The sequence below is a fragment of the Aquarana catesbeiana genome, linkage group LG02 (genome assembly GCF_042186555.1).
Source record: "Aquarana catesbeiana isolate 2022-GZ linkage group LG02, ASM4218655v1, whole genome shotgun sequence".
NCBI lineage: Eukaryota > Metazoa > Chordata > Amphibia > Anura > Ranidae > Aquarana > Aquarana catesbeiana.
In genome coordinates this window covers 331,804,044-331,828,205 of record NC_133325.1, presented here as the reverse complement: position 1 = coordinate 331,828,205, position 24,162 = coordinate 331,804,044, and the positions used below count along the sequence as shown (strand labels likewise).

General features: G+C 40.9%; 1 protein-coding gene across 1 annotated transcript in view; it reads left to right on the top strand.

Annotated features, from left to right (window-relative positions):
- Positions 1-24,162, top strand: part of DMD (dystrophin) — a 3,507,873-nt gene that overhangs the window by 853,065 nt on the left and 2,630,646 nt on the right. The window lies entirely within an intron of this gene.

Below are 24,162 nucleotides of genomic sequence, written 5' to 3'. Positions count from 1 at the left end.
TTTGAAATGCAGTTTCTGTCAAAAAGTGCAATAACCAATTTGGCTTCATCTTTGTCTAACTTAACAATAGCATGTGTTAATGCACACATTTCCTAATAGATTTTAATCTGGTAGTATTTGGGCATATATGAATTGGGGGGGGTATTTGGGTATGAAATGGTAGATATGGTAGATTATAAGGCAAGAACAAATAGAAACAAAAAGGAATAATGAAGCAGGTGGTACTCCAAACATTTTTGATGACCTATTAGGGCAATTTTTTTTTTTCGCTGACATCAAATTTCACTAATGTATAATTAGATTTTTAGTGAACATAATTGTTACTTGATGCCCTTTATGTCTAGATAATGGTTTAAAACACTATGCAGTTGATTTACTAGAACTACAGAAAAAAGTGTGCACGAACACATAGTTTTTGCCCATAGTGACAATCAGAAATCTTTAGTTTAATTCATACATAAAATGAGAGACAAAACTATATTTGTTGCTTTTGGCAGCAACTTGGATTGTGTGCTCATTTTCTTTTCCCAGCTTTGAATCAGCATCTTTGTATTTCCAAAATGTAAATTGATTTTTCACAGCCTTTACAAAGTGTTGAAGAGCAAAAAATGCATGAATTGAATGAATGAATAAAAAATGTTGCTCTGCAGCAGGTAACTTTAATCTCAATGTATTAGTCATATTACTAATACTGCTTTAATGCAGTAAAAATAATTTTATGCCCACCAGTATGACATTCTTCATCCACGTCGCCTTACTTATTGCCACATGTTGTTATCGTGGATATACTGTATATTGCATTGTTTGGTTATAGAGGGAAAAACTTGTGACTAGTTATGGCCTAGAGAATGCAGACTGGCTATTATAAACTACTGGTTGTTGGACAACAATTGAACCAGATGTGATAATGCATAATGGCAACCATGTTTGTCTTATTTAAAAATGTAGTTCAATGTGTATCTCGTGGTCTTAGTTTGTTGTGCATGTTAACCAACCAAATTATGTTACTTTTGTACTTTCTGTTTTGTTCACTACAGAATGTGCAGTTCAAAATGCTACCTACATTCTGCTTTTCTTATGTGTCTTTAAAAATGCTGGTATGTGCTAACTGAACCATCTCCACCCAAAAACTGAAACACTGCTATCTGCTTTTCTTATGTGTCTTTAAAAATGCTGGTATGTTATTTTTACTTAACTGTCTGTAGACCTGTCCATATTACAATGCTTTATTACCTCCCTTGTCTTACCCAAAATTATGACCCATTTAACTTCAGTGCCCTCTTGCCAGTCTGTTTCTGAAGTTAGAATTTTGCCCTGTTAACCAGCCAAGCTTTATTACCTCCTGAGTGGTAATTGAAATCCACCCACACCCCACTGCTATCAGTATAAATATAAGCTTCTTTTGGGGGAAGCATTTGCAGGGGGCACACATTTGCAACTGGGCTCTTTCTCAAAGTAGGCGATTTCTATAAGTGGGAGCACTTCTGACTCTGCACTTCAGTGAATGCACAAAGTGCAGGGACACAAGAAAAAACTTTGAAAAACACCACACAGACATCAGGTGACCTTGTTTACCCCTTTACTCTTTCTCCGTGTAACATGCATTCTCTACCACTCCTTTTGACAGCTCTGTCCTCTATCCTAAAACTATCTCTCCTTCACCCCTCTTCTCCCTCCCACAGCACATATATATCACTCTCACTTCTGATCTCTCCCTATTACTGCACCCACCAACTCCTTCTAATTCTAAATCCACACATACTAAAATTCTCCAAGACCCTGGGGCATGTCCCTTCATATAAATCCCACTTCCATATTACCTCCCTCACCCTCCTGCTTCTCCTAACCTCTGGAGATATATCCCCAAACCCTTGGCCTCCATCATTTAACTGTACCCCATGCACCCATCACCCTGCACCCTCTGCCAGCAGCCACAATCAACACAATATAGTTCCCGTTTCTATTCTTCCCAAGACCAGACTCCCTTTCTCTTATGCCCTCTGGAACTCCCGCTCTGTCTGCAACAAACTCATCTCTCTCCATGACCTCTTTATCGCCAACTCATTTAACCTACTCGCCATTACAGAAACCTGGCTCCATGAATCCGACACTGTGTCTTCTGCTGCCCTATCCCATGGTGGTCTTCTCTGGACTCACTGCCCCAGATCCAGTGGATGTAAGGGAGGAGGGGTCAGAATCCTTCTAGCCCCACATAGCACCTTTCAGGTACTTCAGCCACCTCCCTCTCTGTCACAATCCTCTTTCGAAGCACACTGCATTTGTCTTTTCACTCCAATTTCTCTAAGGATAGCCGTGATCTAAAGGCCCCCTGGACCAGTATCAACCTTTCTTGATGACTTCTCTGCCTGGCTACCCTACTTTCTTTCCTCTGAAATACCCACAATCATTCTCGGGGACTTCAACATCCCTATCAATACTAACACTCCTGCCCCTTCCAAACTTCTCAGCCTAACCTCCTCTTTTGACTTGAAGCAGTGGATACACGCTCCTACTCACTCCGAAGGCAATACCCTTGACCTCGTTTTCTCTCACCTTTGCACTCCATGCAACCTAACTATCCACTCCCTCTCTCTGATCACCACCTTATTAGTTCCACTCTCTCACTCTCCTCCACCTCCTCTCCCTCCAACTGCCTAAAAGTTACCCGCAGAAACCTACGTCATCTCAACCCTTCTCTTCTCTACTCTGCTATTGACAACCTCTATGACAAAATCTCCCCTCTATCCTGCACCAACCTAGCCACTTCTGTCTACAACGCTTCACTTCTAGCCTCACTGGACTCACTGGCCCCCCTCACTACACACAGAATCAGGCCCCAACCCCTTCAACCTTGGCAAACAGATGATACTAGAAGTCTGAAAAAACGTAGTCTCAGAGGGATTTCAACCTATATAAATCTGCCCTCCAAAAATACAATTCCAGTCTCCTCTCTGCCAAGCAGACCTATTTTATCACTCTCATTAGCAACTTATCATCCTGTCCCTGTCAACTCTTCTCTACCTTCAACTCTCTACTTCGTCCTCCACCCCCTCCACCCTGCCCGGGAGATCGCCAATCACTTCAAACAGAAGATTGATACAATTTGTGTGGAGATCTCTACTGTTCCAATACCCTCCATGCTTTACACTTCATGCCCACAGGCACAATCATTACTTCCCTCTTTCAACCCCACCACTATAGATGAGATTGCTAAGCTACTTGGTAATGTCCACCTTACCACCTGCCCTCTGGATCCTGTTCCCTCACAAATGCTAATTTCACCCTCTGGCTCTATGCTACACTCTCTAACCCACATCTTCAATCTCTCCCTCTCTTCTGGCATCTTTCCCAACTCTCTAAAACATGCACATGTCAGACCCATACTTAAAAAGCCCTCACTGGACCCATCCAATCTTAACAACCTACGCCCCATCTCCTTGCTCCCCTTCTTATCCAAACTCCTCGAACGTCTGGTCTACAACCGACTAAGCGTCCACCTCGCTGATAATAGCCTTCTTGATCACCTTCAGTCTGGATTTCGTCCTCAACACTCCACAGAAACTGCTCTCCTAAAACTAACAAATGATCTACTAATGGCCAAAACCAATCGACACTATTCTGTACTCCTACTCCTGGACCTCTCTGCTGCCTTTGATACGATTGACCACCCCCTCCTCCTCAAAAAACTCCACGCCTTTGGTCTCCATGACTGTACTCTTCGCTGGTTCTCTTCCTACTTATCCAACTGCACCTTTAGCGTTTCTTACAACTCTACTTCCTCCTCTCCTTTCTCTGTTGGGGCCCCCCAAGGTTCTGTTCTTGGACCTCTCCTATTTTCAATCTACACCTCCTCCCTGGGTCAACTAATAGCCTCCCATGGCTTCCAATACCACCTCTATGCTGATGACACCCAAATCTGTTTCTCTACCCCTCAGCTCACTCCCTCTATTTCCTCACGTATCACTAATTTAATATCAGATATATCAGTCTGGATGTCACACCACTTCCTCAAACTCCAATCTATCCAAAACCAAACTTATAATTTTTCCTCCCCCATATGCCCCTTCCCCTGATCTCTCTGTCAAAATCGATGGCATAACTATAAGCCCATCCCCACATGCCAAGGGTCTAGGTGTAGTCCTGGACTCTAAACTCTCCTTTAAGCAACACATCTAATCACTGTCCAAATCCTGCCGCCTCAACCTCCGCAACATCTCGAAAATACGCCCCTTTCTAACCAATGACACAACAAAGCTCTTAATTCACTCGCTGGTCATTTCTCGCCTCAACTACTGCAACTCCCTTCTCATTGGCTTACCTCTACATAGTCTATCACCTCTTCAATCCATCATAAATGCTGCTGCCAGACTCATCCACCTTACCAATCGCTCTGTGTCTGCTACTCCTCTCTGTCAATCCCTCCACTGGCTCCCGCTCGGTCAAAGAATTAAATTCAAAATACTAACAACTACGTACAAAGTCATCCACAATTTAGCCCCCAGCTACATCACAAGCCTAGTCTCTACATACCAACCTACTCGTTCTCTTCGTTCCTCTCAAGACCTCCTGCTCTCTAGCTCCCTCGTCACCTCCTCCCATGCTCGCCTCCAGGACTTTTCCAAAGCCTCTCCAATCCTAAGGAATGCCCTACCCCAATCTGTCCGCTTATCTCCTATTTTATTAGCTTTTAGATGATCCCTGAAAACCCTTCTCTTCAGAGAAGTCTACCCACACCTAACAACTGTATTTTAATTTTCTTAATCAGCTCATCCCGCACAGTTATTACCTTTTGTTTCCACTTGACCCTTCCTTCTAGATTGTAAGCTCTAATGAGCAGGGCCCTCTGATCCCTCCTGTATTGATTTGTATTGTAAGTGTACTGTCTGCCCTCATATTGTAAAGCGCTGTGCAAACTGTTGGCGCTGTATAAATACTGTATTATAATAATAATAATACATTAACCCTTCTTTATATCATTCAAACTGTAAAAAAACTGTTAGCTCTGGATATACTATAATGACAGCGATGTGCACTTGGTGCAGTTGTATGTGCATTTGAAAATTCTGCCAGTGATTAGAACCTATTTGTACACTTGTCCATTTTGATGCACAAAAAAAATACATTTTACTGTTTGAAACTGCATTTCAAGTAGAAATCCTATTATTTTCTATGAGATTGTTTCACATCTATGTACTGCAGTTTAGTGTCAAAGGGAAAAAAAATCCATCATACCTAGGTGCGTGCATTACCATGAATGCTGCATGCACATGAAAAGAGTATTTAAATTTTTCTTAGAGCCAATTACCTTTCATCAATTAATATATATATATCGGTACTTCAGTACCATATACTGCAGGTAAACCAAAACAGAATGAGGTGCACATAGGTCCCATATTATATTTGTCCCAATGTGAATTTTCATCAAATCTATGAGTGTTAGCAAAATGCCAAATTTTGAATTTACAATTTACAAAATGTGGCAAACAATAATAGACATTTAAGTCTCTAAATACTAATTAGTAACATAACACTCCCCTAGTTAGTAATTTAATATGTTCTGCAATAAGCAATATATCAGCCCCTACAAGAGAACTATATCCCCTGGGAGAATAACTTATAGTGTAAAATGGCATACAAAGCACAACATACTAAAATTTGTGCATAACTGAATAGTATAACAGGTAGGGTAAATTCTACTAAGAGTGGATAATAGGGAGATGTTGTCAGAGATGTTGCCCTATATTTACAAAATACATTACAAGAGTATGTTTCAGTAGGATCCCTGGGATCATCGAAAGGGCTAAACTTGGTGATATGGACAGTGGGAGTCAAAGCCATGTGAAGAAATTGATCTGGGAAACTGCAGGGAGTCTGACTTGACAACGGTTACTGGCTCAAAAACACATTGTAACACTTTACACCTCCCAGTCTTCATGCCACTTAGAATTGTCCAAACAGAAAGTAGGTATCACTGGGTAATTGCTCTTTAAATCTTCTTTATTGCATTCCTACAGATGTTACAAAGTCCCACACAGAAATGTTGAACTGCTTCAGCCCGGGTGGGCTTTTATCATAACGTCTATCTTCAAAATACACAGCAATATAAATAGACACATAACACCTGAACCAAGAGGAGGAGCAGAGGCAACTATTTAACCCCATCCACAGCAATCCTTACTCAAAACCAGGAGGAAAATAAAACATCCAGACAAATAAAACCTTAAATATGTGTAGAATAAGGACAAAATAGAAAAAGAAAAAGAAAAAAAGAATGCATACTGTAGTGAAAAGCAGAAACTAGATTCCCCAACTATACAAAAGGAGAGAGAGACTGAGACCAAAAAAGGAGGACTGACAGGGCAAAAACCAGAGAGGGGCTGCAGAATTAGCAGAGATGTAAATCCAAGTCCCACCTGAGGATTAACCCCTGCGGGACCCTGGTCCGTAATTTAAAAAATATGCCAAGCCTCCCTCTCCAACAGTCCCTGCTGGCAATCACCCCCCTGGGGCCTGAGTTTACTTGCTCTGAAACCACAAAATCTAAAAGAGGAGAGATCTCCCCCATGGTGTTGCTTAAAATATCTTGATGCACTGGACATAAACTTTACATTAGGATTACATGAGTTACAGTAATGTTCCCCGATCTCGAATCCTAAGGATTACATACTGTAAATGGCATGGGGTATCATCAGATACAAGACATACATAGCTCATACCTCAATTTATGTATTGTTTAATCCTAAATTGTTCCCCAGTGACCTGAGATTGAAAAGTATCATACGCAAATTGAGATGACAGTACCTATAAGTACTCAGGTCACAGGGGAAACACCCTGGATAGGACAGCTATGTAGGTTGTGTTTTATCAGCAGATGGAAAATGTAAATGGGTGCACAGCGACTTGAGAATCTGCAGCCTCTCTGCAATATTGTAAATAAATCTCTATCTATAAGATGGGTAAGTTCCTCTTATTAAACTCTACAAGCTGACCACATTCTCTGGTTATGTGGTTACAAAGGTGACAGCCTGATCCTCAGATGTATGTTTAGGTTTGTTGCCATGAATACTCATACTCCCCCTTAGATAAGATAAGATAAGATAAGCGTTATTGTTATTGTAAAAGTAAATTCACAATGAAATTACATGACTACTTCACACATTTTACATAGAAAAACAATCATTACCTACACATTTAGCACTGCAATTTAAAGCCATAATATAAAAGGTCCTCTCTATTTTTTTATATTCTAGCCAACCTAAGCCCTCTTCTTATGCTTCACTTTTGGAAACCTCCTTGTGCTAACCAGGTGCAGATGGTATCACACTCCTTACAGAAAGCAAAATCAGTACAGCCATTTCTGTGGGCCCATGTAAATTCTCCTACAGGAATCACCCTGATAGGGTGGGACTGATGACAACTTGTGACATACATGGTAGAATTACCCAAACAGGGTTTACAATATGTGCAGGAGGAGACAGATCCCATTTCTGCATGATCCTGTAGGGTAACTTTTAGGAAATCTATATTATCGTAATGACAAGTGCTAGTGAGTTGTAGATTATTATTATTGTTTATGTAAACCACTAAGCTGTCAAGTTTACCTGTTTAGCTGTCAACCTGGAATCACATTCTCACACCATCAGTATGTCATCAATATGGCATCTTTACCAATGGATGTTCCTGACCAAAAGGTTGGTGGGAGGGAACAAAAAAGTTCCTCTCTATGTTCAATTATTATTATGGTTGCAGCATCACACCAATCTTTTGAGTAACTAGAAGTGTGTTCCCTGCTAGAGATGGGCCAAACATTCCCCCCTCCCGTTCAGTTTGCAGCAGAACTTCCGAACAGGGGAAAAGTTCTGTCACATACCGCAAACTCCATTGAAGTCTATAGGAGCCGAACATGATCAATCAAAAGTGCCCATTTTGAAGTCTTATATGCAAGTAATTGGCCATAAAAGGGGTATGGGAGTCAGGGTACTGCTCTGGGGGACATGTATCAATGCAATATAAAAAAAAATACATTTTTCAGGAGTAGTGATTTTAATGATGCTTAAAGTAAAAAAATAAAAATGAAAAATTCCTTTAAATATAGTGCCTGGGGGGTCCCCTTAGTCTGCCTGTAGTGAAGTGGTGCATTTTTAGCATGTATAGAACATGCTGCAGCAAAACTGATTCTTATAAAGAAAACAAAATTAGTCAAATCACATTTAAATTGACTCGCAGTTGCAATTGCCGACAACCGGCTATTTAAAAAAATTAAGAAAAAAACACCAAATTAAAATAAAAGAACAACGTGGGGTCCCTCCCAAAGCTTTGCCCAATCAGGGCACACAATGCACTGTTCAGCGTGCAGTGCATTGCAGGGCATTCGGTGGGGCGAACACCCGATGTACACCCTGCAAATTCGGGTGTTCCCCGAATGGGGCCAACAGCCAATGTTTGGCTCAAACTTGCAGCCAATATTAGTTCTAGGATTTCTACACTACCAACAGCCTCTTCTACACTGACTCCAGCAGCTGCTCTTTGTAGATTTCCCACTCAGTTTCTTCACATGGGTTCAACTCCCACTCTCCATACCACCCAGCAATTTTAACCCGCTCATTACCTGGACATATTTAAGGTGTGTTTCCTGCACTTGGCTAGTCGTTTTTTCCCAATATTTTCTCTGCTACAAGTTGCTGTAGCCAATATTTTATTTATCCCAATAGCTGCAGTTCAGCCTCTGCCACTATTTCTTTTAGACTTCCCACAGTATTTTAATGCACTAGTGATAACGTGTTATTCACACTACTATTTGTATCTAGCAACCGCCAGAGACCATCAAAATGTTGCTAGAGCTATTAGGGACTATCAACATGTTCCTAAAAACTGTTAGGGACCTACCAGAGACTGTCAGGGACCAACAACACTATAGACCATAGAGATGACAAGCCCAATGCAAAAGACAATCACAGATCACACATATTTTGCAAGGGACTATTGCTATTACTAATCACAATATGTTGCAAGAGGCTACTAGAAACCATCAGCATGTTGTAAGAGACTACTAAAGACCACCAACATATTGCAAGAGATTTGCAGAGGACCCCAACATGTTCAAGAGGCTACCTATATGTTTAAAGAGACAACTATGGACGGCTGACATGTTTGGATAATCTTGATATGCTAAGTAATTTTAATCACATGCCCATATCAAGAAAAGCAAGACTTACATGGACAGGAATTTCTAACCATGTAAGCAAATAGGTGGGGAATGGAAAATTACATCAATGCCTGTAATTCGGCTTTGTGTATGGCAGGTCATCTGTTTTTTTTCTGGCAAGTCAGCGGTGGCAGGCATTGTGTTTATGATGGGAGGTACCTGGAGGACCCCTTATTATTAAAGGGGCTTCCAGACTCCAATAGCCCCCGACCCGCAAACCCACAAGGGTTTTGAGGATAAGAGCAATGTCCTCATCAACATGGGGACAAGATGCTTTGATGGGGATCCCCCTTTAATTAGAAAGTAGACAACATTTTAGGGGTGTTTTTATTGACCCAACATTTTAGAGCCTCCAAAAATGTGATAGGTAGTCAGGAAATTATTGGAGGCTCTCTATGTGGCTAGGGTGATAATTTTTCACAATTAAAATGAGAACTTTGTAGAAAAAAACAAAGATCAAAAAAATTCACCATGCTTCTTACCAAATACTTTGGGGTGTCCACTTTCCAAATGTAGGGGTCATTTTGGGTGTGTTTCTACTGCCCTTAAAGTAAAACTAAACCCATCCATTTTTTTTTTTTTTTTTTTTTTTATTCAAAAGTTTTTTATTTAAACCCATCAATTTAACAGTTTCAAAAAACAGTTATATTTCCAGCATGCGGGGAATGCTAACTGTCACATTGGCTCTCAGCCAAACTGTCAAACTATCAAATGGCTGGTGTCATAACTGATCGCATCATGGCTTTTGCAAATCAAACAGAGGCTAAGATGGCAGCTTGCTTGGCTGAAAAAGATTGAAGGATTTAATTCCGCTTTAATTTTAGGTCCCTAAGAAATATGATAGGCAGTCAGAACATGGGGGTTGATAAATTTGAATACCTTTATGCAGAGCCTAAATGATGAGGGTGACCTCTTGCACAGTTTCCATCTGACCTGGATGTTGAGACAGGGACTGTAGGGGTGAAGGCACAAGTGCCAAGGTGTAGATACTGTGAGCAGGAACTTGGGAGCACTGGTATCTGATGAGTACAGCTGGTAATGCACCATGGAAACACCAAGTTCAGTTGATGGTGGAGTCAAGTTCCACACTTGGTTAAGTGACAGCCAAGTGGAAGGACACCAGGATGTGAGCAGAATCAAAGTCAGGAGCAGGCAGAATTTAGAAACAATCATTGTCAGTAGTTCAGGCTGGGTTTGGTAGCGGAGGTAGATAACAAATATGAGCAGGTAATCTGAGAGCAAGGCCGGCATAGAAGCTGGGTCAAGAATGTGCATCAAAACTGGATCACAGGAACAAAGCTGAATACCATACAGCAAATAACTAGTGAAAAGTTCAGGTTTAAATAAGCCACTAGGCTCCTGTGGATGTACACACACGTCCGTGCTCATATGTGTGGGCAACGATGTGCAGTATTTCTTCTATGCTCATAGAAAAGTGCATGACTATATCTATGCGCACCCACATTAGCCAAACAGCGTGACCGGCATCATGTTCCTGACACTAATGCACAGGGCCCCCATAAAATCTTTATCAGCTCCTTAATCTGAGGGATGAGCATGCACTCCCCACCTGAACCATACTAGGCCATATACCTTTAACATGGGGGGGTCAAGTTGATGGACCTTGGTCTGAGGTTTCCCAGGAAATCCATACCAGATCCCTGTTCAAAACAGGGGAGGACCCATAAAAATACATAAGTGGAGGGTGAGTGTGCACATAACATAGGCTCTGGCCTGGTGATTGTGGGGTTGTGGACACATTGACTTATCAAAATCTGGAATCCCCCTTTAAAAATACATACTACTCCTACTCATTTACAGAAAAAAAACCCCAAGGTGGGTCAGACCCCAAAGCACCCTCCCCATGTTGAGGGCATGTGGCCTGGTATGGTTCAGGAGGGGGGCGCTCTCTCATCCCCCCTCTTTTCCTGCGGCCTGCCAGGTTGCGTGCTTGGATAAGGGTCTGGTATGGATTTTGGTGGCCCTACACCATTTTTTTTAAAATTTTGGAGCAGGGATCCATTTAAAATTCAGGTCTGGTATGGATTTTGGGGGGACCCCTACGCCATTTTTTTTTAAATTTGGCACAGGATTCTCCTTAATTTCCATTCCATACCTGAAGGGCCTGGTATGGATTTTGGGGGGACCCCCATGCATTTTTTTTTTACATTTTTGGTTCCGGTTTCCCCTTAACATTCACACCAGAGGACGGGGAAGGGAACCCATGCCCTTTTTTTCAATGAGTTTTATCTATATTGCAGAAACCTGACAATTCATTACAGTCGCGATCAGTTTTAAATGACAATTTTTCCTTTAGAAATGTAATTTTGCTGCGGTACTGTTCTAAACACGGGAAAAATGTGCCACTTTACAGGCACACTAGAGACACCCCCCAGGCATGATATTTAAATTAATATTTCATTTTTATTGTTTCACTTTAAGCATTAAAAAAATCCCTGCTCCCAAGAAAATTTTGCATTGATATATGTCCCCTGGGGCAGGACCCAGGTCCCCAAACACTTTTTATGACAATAACTTGCATATAAGCCTTTAAAAATGACCACTTTTGATTTTTCATGTTCATGTCCCATAGACTTTAACGGTGTTCTGACGGCTTTTGCATTTGCCCCAAACACCATATATTATTTGGCAGAACATCCAAACAACCAACGTTTGGCCTGAACTTATGCTCAGGTCAAACCGTTTGCCCATCCCAAGCTTCCAGTCAGTGCCCCCTCACAAAAATCTCTCAGTGCCCACCACAGTGGCAATCAGTGCCCATCACAGTGCCAATCAGTGCCCAGCAGCAATACCTGTCAGTACCTCATCATCAGTGCTGCCCATCAGTGCTATCCATTAGTGTCCATCAGTGCCATCTGTCAATGCCAATCAGTGCCCATCAGTGCTGCTGGTCAGTGCCGCCTATCAGTTCCCCCATCAGTGCCACCTGTCAGTGCCCATCAGTGCCGCCTATCAGTGCCCATCAGTGCTGCATATCAGTGCCGCCTATCAGTGCCCATCAGTGCTGCATATCAGTGCCACCTATCGGTGCCCATGAGTGCTGCATATCAGTGCCGCCTATCAGTGCCCATCAATTCTACATATCAGTGCCCCCTCATCAGTGCCACCTTATTAGTGCCAACTCATCAATGCCCATCAGTGCCGCCTCATCAGTGCTCATCAGTGCCGCCTCATTAGCACCCATCAGTGAAGAAGAAAACTAAATTTTATGACAGAAACTAAGAAACACTTTTTTTTTTTCAAAAGGGGGTGATCAAATACCACCAACAGAAACCTCTATTTGTGGGAAGAAAATCATAAAAATGTAGTTTGGGTACAGTGTTACGACGCAATTGTCATTCAATGTGCGACAGCGATGGGCAGGAAGGGGCGAAAGTGCCTGGTATTGCAGTGGTTAGGCTAAATCAAGACTTTGAATCTTATTTCCATGGTTTATTACTTTACAGCTGTTACCAGCAGATAAACTCTGATGTATTAGGGTGTATTTAGTAAAGGATTTGAGAATAAACACAAAATAAATTGTGTAAAAATTCAATTATTCAATTGTGTATGTACACAGGGATTTTTCCACTGGATAATGGAAGTGAATATGCCCACATTTTATTGTGTAAACATTCTCAAATCCTTTTGGGCTTGATCACATTGCTCTGCTCAGTTTTAGCATGCAGGCAACTTTCAGTTTTCATTTGCAGTGAGCTGCGATGAGAGATTGTTTTGATGCATGTTTTAGCTAATCACACTGTTTACTTTTTTAAATCTTTATTTGAAAGGACATTTCATGTATTTCTCTGCACAGCAATATGTTGCATTGCTGTGTGGTGACATTCAGTTCCTTCCTGTGCGCTGAAGCAAAATGTGGGAAAACACTTTCTCTACACTATGTGAACCATCACCCTAGTAAATCAGCTTCCATGCATATATTACTTAATTTTTTGTAAATAAGGGAATATTTTTTGAGAAAGTGAATAGCAAACTATTTTTTTTTGTTTTGGATAGAGCAGAGAAGGTTTAGAACCCATACTTGGTTATCACTGCTCTCCATGGTTCCATCAAGTAAGTTTAGCCCCATTTCCTTTGTTGACAAAAGTTTTACCAAACAGAAGGTGATGGAAAATCCACAGGGACACATCCAAAAAAAGGAAAAAAAAAAATCTGACAGGGGTTCTAGCCTTCTCATACTCTTTTAAAGAAAATAATTTTTATTTCTGTATTTGTTGCTGTTGGACAGTTTCAATCACTTTCGGTCTGGAAAAATGTTTGTCAGCAGGATGGGAAATGAGGAGGGGCAGTCTTGAAGCCCTGCATCCTTCCCCAATTTATCCAAAATTTAAAAAAGAGGTTTTGACTGGAGGTGCACTTTCAGAAATTATTATTACATTATTTGTTTTTTATTTTATTTTAATGTAGCATGGTGTAATAACTATTATGCTCTAGAATTACTATACAATTATCTATATTTAGCTATATTAATGGCTAACTTATCGCAACAACAACAGAAAAAATATGTTATAGAATATAGCAGTAAGGCTTTAATTACTCTGCAATGAAATAAGCACTACACCAGCCTCTTGGGTTAATTTGTCTGTAATTTAACTCAGAAAACATAAATTAATCACGAGCACCACTGGGCAATTATGAATAGACACATCAGTAGTACCTTATTATAAATTATACCATTGTTAATGTGATAAAATATTATGTGTATGATCTGCGGTTTTAAATAAAAAAAAATGAATACAAATGGGAGGCAAAAGAGAGTAATATATTTGGCCTCAGTTTTGAAATATGGCCAACCATAACAAATCAGTATGCTAACATTTTTAAGAATAACATGAATCAGTGCTCCAAGCACAGGTGTCTAAAAGGCTCTAATTAACTTCCCACAATCCCTGATTAGACCTCAACTCATTATTATACCTAAAGGGTTGGAATTGTGTTCAACTGTCCTTTTATATTCTGGAGAACATTGCACCTTATTGTATCTCTATAATATTTGAATTGCTTCTTTTGTATTTTGGGTGATTCAAGCACAATTCAAAATCATGTAAAAACATATATATTAAAAAGTCAGTAGGTGTTAAAGCTATTGTGAATAACAAAACACTGCATCTTGTTAGACATATTTTTATTTTCTACTTTCTCATTACTGTTAGAGGATAACTGTGCAAAACCCCAGTCATTAAGATTACGGTTCTCCAAAAGATATTTCACAAAGGATTTACTGCATGTATAAGCTGAACTCACAATAAAAAAAATTATGGCTCGCTGTATCAAAATTAGCTTTCATGTTTGCATCTATCAGTAATGCACCTGGTAAGTATATATTATTAGCAATTGTCTCTGGTTATAGGTGTCAAACATGTCCTAAATACTATCACAACATTTAAAAGGGTGTGGCAAGGAATATAAATAGTCCCCACTGAAAGAGACTGTATTCCCACAACAGCTGACAAAGAAACTATTCCCCATAATTTTTTGGTTTCCTGATCTCTGCAGTACTGCCGCCCTACAGATTAAAATGTAAACTTCCCCTATTTGCTTAGGTATGGTAAAAAAAAAAAAAGATCATCAACAACCTTTTTATTATATCTGTTTAATAAGTGCAGTGTTGATCCTGCCAGAAATCCAGTGCCGTTCTGTTTTCTGTACACTCTGCAATTTTATCTCAGCCAGTCCTATTTTTATGCCTAGATGACCTACAGTATATGAACTACAGAATACCACCCCAAGGTATAGAGATGAGAGGGATAGGCAATTTTTTTTCCTAAAAAACTTCTTGCTTTAGGATGGCAAAGCTGCTTCCCCATAGGTACAGTCATTGAACATTCTTGGATTCAGAATAGATAAACTTTAACTCCTGAAGTCATACTGGTTCTGTTTTTATTTTTTTAAAACTGCTTTTTAATGCCTGTGCTTAGCCGTACGTGTTCATTTTACAACAATTCAACTGATACATACAATTAGATTCTCATCGCTACTCTCCACTAGTTTTTTGCATTTGCCCAGTGGGACTAACTAATGCTGGTCATCTCTATAGGTGACTGGAAACTGGAAAACTCTGAAGGGCATTTACTAAATACTGTATGTCGCAGAGTCTACAGAAGCATATATCTTACTGTTGTATACCTGTACACAGTATATACAGTAGAGTGCTTTATCTTCCAACCCATTACATTATTTAAATCAGTTTTAGTAAGGTTCATGTTTGACTAAACACTTATGATCTATTTATTAAAGGCAACTAGGCTGTTCACTATGCTAGAGTATCCTCTTTTAGAATTACATTTTAGCTTAGTAAATGAGGTAAAGGTCTGCTAAGTTGCATCGTCCAGTCATGTGCAAGCAAATTTTTTTCTTTTGCATGTGTTTGGGTAATCTTTGCAAAATGACTTTTTACCACATTCACTGCGATAAGGGCAAGTTCCCTGTGTGCTTTTACTGAATCAACCTCTTGCACACATTGTGCAATGAAATGATTTTTGTTTGAGATGCTATTGTCAGCCCTCATGTTTGAGATGCTATTGTCAGTCCATGCTTCTCTCAACTGTACGCTACTATTATATATATAAAACAACATGTTACACTGTTGTAAAGCAACTGCCTCGTACATTCATTTTAAAGGAAATACTCTATTAAAAACTTGGCAAGCTCTTATTACTGATTGCAGGTTTCCTTGATTCTGTCATTCAGATCTATAATGAATACTGTTATTTATTTCTATTCATTATGTCATGCAAATTAGTGCAGTCAATACTTTAAGACAGTGCAATTCATGTCTTTCCAACTGTGATGATGTCATTTTTTTTCTTATGTTTCTTTTTTAAAACAGACAACAAAGAGTCACACAGACATAGTGTGACCTTTTAGTTTTTCAGTTGGCACGAGATGATGTATCACGTAAAATATTCCTAAAAATAGAAGCCAGCAGGTGTGTAGCTGCCATCTAACCAGAATAATTATGAACATTTTCAGCATAAAGCCATTTGAAAACCACTGAGTAAAATTCATCACCCCTGTACTGATCGGCTTTCAGTCATCATCACCTTTACTGGTCTTATGCACTAAAATGTTGACCTTGGTTTTTCACTAAATCTCTAAGATATGTGTTATCCATTATATTACAGACTACAGTATGTTCTGTATTATCCTTGATTGTCTTGTTTAGCAATCAAAATGCCTAATGTGTATTAATGATGACATGGTGTTAAGAGAAGCACTGCCAATAGTTTCTGGCAACATATTGGTGCACCTCTGCTATGTGTTTTGGTGATATCATGTGCCAAAGGATTGGTTTAAGAGGGATTTTGGTGGGAAAAAATGCTGGTCAATAAAATGAAAACATAACTCCTGTGCTACCAACAAAAAAAGTAAAAAAAAAATCACAAAAAAATAAAAATGAATAAAATACATTGAAACAGAATAAGAAGTGTGGTAACTGCTATCATCAATCGTGCTCCCACAATTATTTCCTGAATCATTAACTGAGAGGTGGCATAAGGCAGATACCAGTGTGTAAGGGTTATATATAAAGATATGTTAACCTCAAACAATAATTCAGAGAGAGAGAGAGAGAGCATACAGAGCCTGAAACATAATAAAGGACGATCCACTGTTCTGAGGTAAAATGCTACAATCAAGTGCCCAGTGCCTTAGGCCACAATAGGCTCATGACAGCTTTTGAAGGTTCACGAAGAATGCAAGAGTACAAAGATCAGTTGTGATACTCCCCGAAACAAGGGAGTGATATGTAATCAAAATAGCTTTAATGCAGGGCATAGGTGTCAAAAGATATAAATCAGGATTTATTATCACATATACAGGCTTACACACACCTATAGACATGGGAAATTTTGTTATACCATAGGCTCTATACTGCTATGAACTGAAGAGCACTCTATGACTACCTGACACAGTACATACAGGCTTGGAAAGCTCCAATGCAGAGCTTTCAAATGCCAAAACAGGCTGTCATCATGAGCTGGAATGACCAACAGGGTCACTTCCACTGTGTTAGAGCTGTGGCACAATCTGTAAGTATGACTCTGCCCATTTATGTATTTATTCTTAAACTGGAATTTTGCAGCAAAATTAACTGTATGACATATTTAGCTTTGGGTTCCTTTTTCCCTCCATTTTTTACTGAGGTATTGGTTTAACCTGAGGTACACAGTACTGATGTCCTCCACTAGGAGCAGAGTCTATCACGCACACTCCTTCCTACCATCCCAGCCTTCAATTCAGAAGGAAGTCTTTTCCTACTGCTTCCTGTATTTGGCACACTTATGAATCATTTGAATCACCTGGCCTGGATTTTTCCACTGCCTACCTTTAGTGTTCTGGGCACCTATAACTGATTACAGCCCTTGTCAGCTCTTGCTCCCTGAGTTTGTGAGTATGCATACCTTGCCCCGTTTGGGTCTGTTGCTTTCTACTATCTAGTGCAATGTGTCTCTTAAAGAAATTTGAAGGGCAATCCCGCTGCAACTGGTAATTTTCTCTCATACTCCCATACTAAATTCAACTCAACAATTGCCTTTGAAGAATATGATGCGTGTATTTTTGCTCCTTAGCCTCCTGTTTGCATAGGATCCACCTCATTATAGCTTCTAAAGTTAAGTCTAATAAGCCTCTTATAGCCTGTTCTGACAGTTGCTGCTTCTGTCCACAGAATTTCAAAGAGTACCATCTAGGGTTCATTTTATTTCTACCATCTCTCTGTCCCTGAATAATTTAGAACATTACTGTCTTCCTTTACAGATTGTTTGATTTTTTTAAATCCAGAATATCTCTGATGTGCACACAGTTTTTCTAGTTTTACGCTGTGCTTCTCTTTACCATGATCAATCTGCTATGTAAGGTAAAAACCTTTCTCAGCTGTGCTATCACAAAGACCCTTGGACCTCTTCTGACCCTTGGAAATTGTTCCCTTTTGACAAATGGAGGCTGCCAATTATCTAGTTTTTCCTTTTATAGAGAAATATATTAGCTTTTATTTGTATATCTTGTTTCAATGGATCCTGCCCTTTGAGAGGGATTCTCCTAACATGCCCCATGATCCAAAGGTCTTGCAGATTGTTGAGCAGCTATCTGTAGTCCTCCACATTAGTTATAATGGCCTCTTAGCTACATCAAAGTTGGTGTCCCACATGCCAGCATTATCTGTCCATGCACATAAGGAACCTTGACTAAGTAACTGTCTGCCCTTATCCTTGCCATGCCCAAACCTCCTCATTTTATATTTTGGTGCCTGTTTCAATGCAGAATCTAAAGTAAATAGTCTTCTTGCTCTTTCATCCATGGGTCCGTTGGAAAGCTACTATTTTTTTGATTAGATGCTCAGACTTCTCACTCTAAAGTCTAGACCCTACAATTGGGCATCTTGTTCAGTTGCCCTTCCCTTCCTTTCTGGTATCACTGCACCTCAGTGTGCTTAGTCTCAAGTTGTTTATATTCCCTGTCACCCTGGGACGGTTGCTTCCCATGACCATAGAAACTTGTTTCGGGGAATCCCCCCCCTTTTTTTTTTAAAGGAGTTTATTGTTATCAAGGATGATTGCTCTTTAATTTATCTCTTTTGAGAGATCTCTTGGTCTATGAGATTGACCACACTAATTTATATTCCCTGACTATACTGAGTCATCAAGTAGATCTGGACTCTTCGATTATGTTCACCCTGCTGCTTCTTTTTTATCTAGTTTAATCTATGACAAACTCCTTGCAGGGTTTCCATCAGGTTAGTCGTTTCTTAATTTTTTACACTTCGTGCAGGATGAGGATTCTGTCTTTTATGCTCTTCATAAGAAATACATTCTATCTACACTTGTTTCTCCTACAGCATGTATCCTTAGCCTCTTTCTTTGAGATAGATTTGAGAGTCTGGATTTCAAGCCCCACACACATGGGTCCAATGTCTGGCATCGGCAGGTTCAAACAGGGGCATGACCGAAAAGGTCTACTAAAAGTGCCTAAGTACTGTGTATGAAACATTTTTCTGGCTTACTTTGGGGAAATTAAACACCGTGAAATGATGGCCTAGTAAAAGTTGCTTACATATTCTTCATGTAATCAGTACAATATTTGTTGCTTTTTCTGCTATATAAATCACTTTAATTTTGATTTCCAAATCATAAACCTGCCTGCTGTCTCTCTGGGAAACTGTCAAGCCTAAAAGAGCTGCTCACATACTGTGCATGCAGTTAGCACAATGTTTATGTTTATTGTCTCTGAAATAATATGCTGTAATTTTTTTGTGATAAAACATGCCTAGTCTCTCTATAAACCTGCAGCTCAAGGCCCCATTCATACTTCCAAATGGGGCTGTTTGTGATTACCCATGGAAGACTCAAAGGGGATGCGTGCAAATAGGTGCAGGCGAAACAGCCCATTGAAAGCAATGTGAGCCTGACAATGCCTACTATTCATGGCTGTTTGCATGTAATCTCTCATGCAGCGATTACCTGCAGAAAATTGGCTGTACATGGATACTGCTGATCACTACTAAAAAAGGCTGCTTATAGCTGCTACACTGACTGCATACTATTTCCCAGCTATTCTTTATGAAATATTGCATTTTTAGTTCTTGATAAAACCTGCCTTGTCTACTTTCCTCTTCTAAAACTTACTTACATAAAGGTGTATTTATTATAATGTGCATATCCATTAAAATGTCAATGAAAGTGGAAAACAAAAAACAAATGTCATTCTGTTCTGGTTGAATGTCTTTAAAACAGAAAATATTGCATTTTTTCACTCGACTAAGACCCCTTTCACACTAGGGCCATACCGCGTTAGCGGTGAAGCACAGCTAGTTTTAGCAGCGCTTTACCATCGTTTTAGCTTTTCAGACACTAGCGGGGCGCTTTTAACACCCGCTAGCAGCCGAACAAAGGGTTAAAAGCACCCGTGTTGTGGCGCTGCCAAATCGCTTTGCAGGAGCTTCGGCATCGCTGTCCATTCATTTCAATTGGCAGGGCATTTTGGGAGCGGTGTATACACTGCTCCCAAACCACCCCAAAGATGCTGTTTGCCGGACTTTTTCTAACATCTTGCAAGTGCAACTCTCCAGTGTGAAAGCACCCAGGCTTTCACACTGGGGAGACATAAGAGGCGCTTTTTTCAGGTGCTTTACAGGCACTATTTTTAGCGCTAAAACGCCTGAAAAGCACCTTCAGTGTGAAACGGGTCTAAGTGTTATAGGAAATAGCTATGATAACTAGCACCATCTAGTGGCCCAATGAAAAACATTCCACCAGGATAGGAAATAGTCTAAAACATTTGATATTTCAGTGAGACTTCCAACACCTTTGAAATGTTAGTGTACACCTTTTCCATTCTGCTATTAACAACCTCCACATTATCAGAAGAACCCAGGGATGCAGCTGACACCACCACTGCTCCCAAACCGCCCCAAAGATGCTGCTTGCAGGACTTTTTCTAATGTCCTGCAAGCGCACTGCCCCAGTGTGAAAGCACTCAGGCTTTCACACTGGGGAGACATGAGAGGCGCTTTTTCAGGCGCTTTACAGGCACTATTTTTAGCGCTAAATTGCCTGAAAAGCACCTTCAGTGTGAGATGGGTCTAAGTGTTATAGGAAATAGCTATGATAACTAGCGCCATCTAGTGGCCCTGACATGTACCTTACAGCGGAGTCTGAAATGACGAGGGCGGCCTCTTGAGGTTGAGACAGGGTTGCTAGGGCGGCGGAAGGGTGCAGGTGCCTGCTGGCAGGATCAGGAACACGGAAGTCTTCGGAAAGAAGCTGGGATGTTGATCACTGGATGGATTGAGGAGAGGTCCAGCAGAGGAACTTGCAGGGTCAAAGGCAGGCAGGAGTTGGCAACGTGCTGGCAGCGAGGTACACAATCAGCAGGCAGATTCGTAGTCAGGGACTTGCGGAGATTGGCAACAAACTGGCAGCGAGGTATAGAATCAGGAGACAGAGCCGTAGTCAGAAGTCCAAGCCGGGTTCAGTACAGGAAGCAACGCAGGCAGAGATGTAGGGATGACCCGAGAGGGTAGTCGAGGAAGGCAGAGGTTCAAGATCAGGGTCAAGTAAACAAGGCAACAGCAAGGGTTTAGGAATGAGCTGAGACAATCCAGCACTAATACTAGTATGCTGATTCGTTGGCATGTGAACGTGCACGCGCTGACGTGCCCTCGTTCGTACGATCGCATTACGTGCGTGCCTAGTCCGGGGCTCGCTCATTCTTACCGTACATCTAGCTGGCACACGGGAACGAGCGTTTGTGATGGTTCTCTGACAGGCCCAATGAAAAACATTTCACCAGGATAGGAAATAGTCTAAAAACATTTGATACTTCAGTGAGACTTTCAACACCTTTGAAATGTTAGTGTACACCTTTTCCATTCTGCTATTAACAACCTCCACATTATCAAAGGAACCCAGGGATGCAGCTGACACCACACCAAAAAGCTATTTTACATCAAAGAACCATGTGGATTTAACAAGAGAACTCCTTGTGTTCATCCATACCGCTGCATAGTCACTTTCACAACTGGCAGCCTTATCCTTCAAGGAACCCTAATAACAACAACAAATGCAAAAAAAATATTCAACTCTAATTAAAATAAAGAATCTAAAGAAGGGGTTTTGGAGCCCACACATCTGTTGCAGAGAAGTGTGCAGTGCTGTGCTACATACACAAAACAGCTTTTCCTGTTTCAGCATATGTTATGAAATTAAGGCTACCTCTGTGGAGGGTGGTCAGCTTGTTCATATTAGTTGTTCCCCCTTCACCTGTGCATACTGTTGCAGAGAAGTGTGCAGTGCTGTGCTACATACACAAAACAGCTTTTCCTGTTTCAGCAACAGTTATGAAATTAAGGCTACCTCTGTGGAGGGTGGTCAGCTTGTTCATATTAGTTGTTCCCCCTTCACCTGTGCATACTGAACACTAAAGATTATTTGCCACACTTACTGTACTTCAGAGTGGGCTACTTTGTGTTGCCTCTTGGATGGTGGAATAGATTCTATGATGCCTCCAGCACTACAATCATGCTCCTCACTACCAGAACCCCAGCCCTCCTCTTCCTCATCGACAATACCCCTCCACTCCTTCTCCCCTTTACTGCCAGCAGACTTATGCCCCGTACACACGGTCAGATTTTCCAATGGAAAATGTCCGATCAGAGCGTGTTGTCGGAAATTCCGACCATGTGTGGGCTCCATCGGACGTTTTCCATCGGATTTTCCGACACACAAAGTTTGAGAGCAGGCTATAAAATTTTCCGACAACAAAATCCGATCGTGTCAATTCCGACCGCGTGTGGCCTGTTCCGACGCAGAAAGTGCCACGCATGCTCAGAAGAAATTCTGACATGGAACAGCTCGGTCTGGTAAACTTAGCCTTCGCAATGGATACAGCACTTTCATCACAGTGCAATGTAAAAAATGGTTTAATACAGCGCACTATCTTCTTCTTTATAATGTGAGAAGAATTAAGTTGTTTTGCTGCTCATATTCACACACACTTCTCACAAACTTATTTCTTTTTTTTTTATTGGGATTACCTGAATATATTGTTATTTGTCACATCTGACATAAATATTTTTTTTTATTTTTTTTTATTTAAAGCCATTTTTATTTTAGATTTTATGTTTGTATTTTTTCAAAGGCTGATCTTTGTTTAATGTTATTTTTATTTTTACTCCAGAATATTTTTGTGTGTGTTTTGTGTGTCAAGTTACCACAACATCATTGATATCTTTTATTATTGAAGCTCAAGGAGATTGTTTGGTGTTGGTGTCTGTTGTTAATTTCACATTGTATATTTGAAATGTACCTGAATCCTCACAAACAAACTGTCCTTTTTGAAGTAAAACACACATAGGCAAGTATAATTCAAACCAAAATTCCTTTATTAAGGGCTCAGAACCAAACAAAGAGGGAGGCAACGCTGGATAAACAGCAGAAATTAGTGAAGCCTTTGACCCCCAGGGCAGACATCAATTCTTGAACATCAAAATTGGTGGCCTGAGGAGTCCACATGTAAGGGAGTGCAGTCTGGTCCAGAAGTCCCAGAGATCTGGAAAGCAGCAGATGACATCTGTGTCCCCAGGCTGTGGTACCACAAGAGGCTGCATCTTTTGCCAGACCAGACTGGATCCAGGGTCATCACTCTCTGGTCTTCCTTCCATGCTTCCTTCCACGCTGTGGCTCTGCTGTTGGAGATGTGGCAGGAGGAGGAGTAGGACCTGGAGGAGAAGGAGGAGGAGGAGGAGGACCTGCAGGAGAAGGAGGAAGACCATGTGTGAGGTCATAAAGGTGTGTATAAGATGTTATTTGGGCCCTCAACCCCTTATTGAGAGCCTCCAAAATTAAGGACTCACACATGAGTTGTTGTCCCGCCTCCATCCTCTGCATTTTACAGGCAATGATGGCAGCAAAGTCATCCTCCACGGTGTGTGGTGCTCCCAGGGCCTCTGTAGCCTTCCAAAAGAGGCCTATGGTAGCCTCCTCTAGGGCACACCTCCTCCCGCCACTTTCTCTTTCCTGGTGTAGGGGAGGGACCTGCAGATCAGGCAGCCTGCTCGGCCCGGCCACCTCCTGGCTGAGACTTCCCTGTGTATGAAAAAGGGACATGGTTTTAGTTTTTGCATCATCAATCACAATCATAAATTAGTACTCCAAACTAACATCTAGTTAACATCATTGATTGGACAAGCAGAAATATTTAGAGGAATGCTATACCTGGCTCAATCTGGGCTCCTCCACATGTTGCTGTCTAGAAGGCCCAGGTTGGGCGTCAGAAGCCTCAGCTGGAGGGGAAGGAAGCGTGGAAGGAAGACTGGAGAGTGATGACCTGGGTTCAGTCTGACCTGCCAGAAAATGCAGCCTGTCATAGTACCACATCCTGGGGACATAGATGTCATCTGCTGCTCCAGATCTCTGTGAATCCTGGACTTTCTGGCGCTC